General features: G+C 39.5%; 1 long non-coding RNA gene across 1 annotated transcript; it reads left to right on the top strand.

Moving 5' to 3' along the window:
* Window positions 1–739: 739 nt before the first annotated feature.
* Window positions 740–3181, top strand: LOC311006355. Its single transcript, XR_014596377.1, has 3 exons — window positions 740–1005; window positions 2244–2298; window positions 3134–3181. It is a non-coding gene; the product is annotated as an uncharacterized lncRNA (long non-coding RNA).
* Window positions 3182–3411: the final 230 nt, after the last annotated feature.

Here is a 3411-nt window from a genome sequence, read left to right as displayed (position 1 = left end):
GAAATAAGTAGAAAAATCTGCCAGTGAAAACATGTTTTTTTGTGCTTGTAATAAGGAAGAAAAACTTGTTCCACTATCAGATTGTTTCTACTTATTTCAAGTGAAAATATGCTTGAAAGAAGTAAAAAGTGTCTAAAAACAAGCTGCTTTTATTATGATGTGTCTTACTTTAAGTATAATGAGATTTGTTTTGACTAGAAATGACATTTTGACTAGAAATAAGACAAATATTCTTGCTAAGATACTTGAGTTTTTGCAGTGTAATGCTGCATTAGCATCAAAACAAAGTAGGCTAAATAAAAAATGATAATACATACGTAGTCTAAGAAAAAAAAAGGAAAAGTTAGGGGGAGGGGCCCACTTTAGTATTCTTTAAGGGGGCCCAGAATTCCTAGCAACGGCCCTGCCAGAACCAGAACCAGAGAGAGAGAGACACTGGTTTAAACTGAGGGGAACTCACTGTGACCGTCACCTCATCGTTGGCAGCAACGCCCAGTCTGTGATGTCACTACAGGTCAACAAACGGCCTGAAAGACCCACAAACTAAAACTGAGCTGAGCGAGGGACCAGTCACAATAGACCGAATCTCCTTGTTGTTTACAACTACTTCCTGGTAGAAAACCAGCATGAGAACAATAGTGACGGACGAGAGTTTCTCTATAGCCTGTAGGCTATATCTAATATTTCATGTCACTATATCACCGTTTAGACTAATCTGATGTTTGTAAAGTTTCCCACACAGCAGGAGACTCCGACGCGGATCCGCATTCAAGTCACCAAACCCGCGTGACTGTCACATTCGTTTGGGCGCCGCCTAGAGGATCAGCCCCGCCTCCAGGCAGAGCCGTTATTCTACCGTCAAACAGCGGATCCCGAACGGACCCGTGTCGGATGTGTGGACACGGACGCGCCTTTACTGTAACGGTCGACCACAGTAGTCTACACCGAGCCGAGACTAGAGTCATCATCTTTCTTTGCTGGGACACGGTTGTGCTGAAGCCTCTAGTAAGTTTATTGATTTATTGATGTATTGCGACATTCACAGTAAACATTGGCCTTTGTGTTTTTAATCGTCATGTATATTAATGCTTGTAATGACGTTGTTTGATATTAGCACTGTTAGAACTTTTGTAGTTTTGTGCAACAGGCTAGGTTAGCTTCTAGCTGAGATGTGATGATGCACGTCTGTAGCTATTTTGTTTTAAAATGGGATAGCAATTTCGGGAGAATATGTTGTGGTTGTGTGACTAAAAAAACACACATTGTTATTTGGTAACGTTATGGTTATCTGTTTTAATGTATCGCAGCTGTTATGCTGTGTAACGTTAGCCTATGCTAGCGGTAACTTAGCTGCTATTTCTCCGACCTCGACCTCCCATTTCCTCGATTTAAGTAGGCTATGCCCGGTGTTCCGACTCCCAGTAATTACGAGTCGCCCTCTTCATACACATTACGGTGTTTTTTTTTTTTTTTTTTTTAATAATTATCTTCTTTTCTTTAAAACTAACTAGCCGTTAGCGGCTAGTTAGCCGGCTAGTTAGCCGCTAACGACTAGTTAGCCGGCTAGTTAGCCGCTAACGGCTAGTTAGCCGCTCGGCTTTTATTTAAAAAAATAAAAAACACCGTAATGTTTATGAAGAGGGCAACCAACTCCAACGTTACGGAGTTTAGAATGACTTTTTTAAGCCTCTCTTTGCTCCTCATGTCTTAATTCTCCGTGACTTTTCGCTAGCCGAGCGGCTAACGGTGCTGTTGTACTGTATATCAGCAGGGCTGTGATTCGGTCGTAGGCACGAGGCCGCACACCCGTGCTGATATACAGTACAACAGCACCGTTACAGCAGCAGTACAAACACACTCACACATGCCATGCACACTGGCAATATTAATGTTTAAGCTTGTCAGTGCTTTATGATGATTAATATATGCTGAGAAACAAGATTGTAAATCAAGCAGGAAAGACCAATCATTTGTGTTTAATGAATCAAATATAATCAGATATTGTTTTAGTCATAAATAGGCTAACTTATGTTTAATTCGCTGGGGAGGAGGGGCGGGCACACAGCTTTTCTTTTTTTTTTTACTTTTTTTTTTAAATAATGAGGGCTGTCATTTTTGCTAAGCTTAAGTCAACTAAAGTTAGCTATGTTGTGTCTTCTATGTCCTGCCTTGAGTTTATGTTGTCTACACACCCACATACTTTACTTTTTTTTTTAAACATTTTTTCTTTTTTTACTGTGTAGATAATCCTCCAGCTAGGCCAATATTTGACATGTCTCTGGGTGCTGCTGTGTAGTGGTGAGTATTACTATTCAATTGCTTTTATTGGTTTTAGGGATGCACATTTTGAATTTTTTTTTCTGACTGATGATAACCAACGCTTGTTAACCGATATGATTACAATGCTCTCGGGGGCGATCACTTTTTCTCTTTTGCGCAGCTCTGTTGTAACAGGTGATGCAGATAGATAGATAGATAGAGAATACTTTATTCATCCCTAGCAGGGAAATTCACGTTAGTCCAGTAGCTCATACAACAATGACAAAAAAGATGAACACAAAAATACATTTTAACAAGTGTTATATAAAACGATTGCAGCAGGAACAAATGATCTCTTAAATCTTTCTGTTCTGCAGGTCAGGGAGATGAGCCTTTTGCTTCGGCTGCTCCTCTGACCTGAGAGGGTTTTGTGTAGAGGGTGTTGGGGGTCACCCAGGATGGTCTTCAACTTACACCCCATCCTCCACTTAACCACAGCCTCTACCAGCTCCGCTCCCTCCCCCATCACAGAGCTACATTTTTTGATGAGCCTGTCTAATCTGTTCCTGTCCCTGACCTTGATGTTGTTACCCCAGCAGACAATAGCAAAGAATGTAACACTTGCAATGACATCGATGTCCCTGTAGGCTACATTTGTTGTCTGACCTTCTTTTATGATATTAATGATATTATTCCTTTTTTAATATTGTGAGTAAAGATAATTACCAAGTCCTATTGCCTTTAAGATTCTAATGTTCATTTTTTTTGTTGAAACTATTTTGGAGAGATATGTCTAATAATCAGTCTTCATTACAACACAAAATAATATGGCACCACAAACTAAACCAATTTCCATTTGTCTTTCTTTCTCTAGTGAATGTGGCAGTGTAAAGGGTGTTCAGTTGCTGTGCAATATTTGGCAAAGGCTCTGCAGTAGTGGTGAGTATTACTAAATCATTTGTTGTTTTCTGAGTTTATTGTTTTTTTTCATTTATGTATATAATTTTTAAACAATTACTCAGTAATGAAAAAGAAATAGGGGGCATCATTGCACCAATGGATGAAGTAAATATATTCTCTGGGTTGGGGGTGTAACAACTGATTGTCTTCAAGACAAAAATGCCTTTTACCAGGACAAATGAGAATTTTCAC

The sequence above is a fragment of the Trachurus trachurus genome, assembly GCF_905171665.1.
Source record: "Trachurus trachurus genome assembly, chromosome: 23".
Taxonomy (NCBI): Eukaryota; Metazoa; Chordata; class Actinopteri; order Carangiformes; family Carangidae; genus Trachurus; species Trachurus trachurus.
The sequence above is the reverse complement of the archived record's forward strand: the minus strand, read 5'-3'. Positions and strand labels throughout refer to the sequence as shown.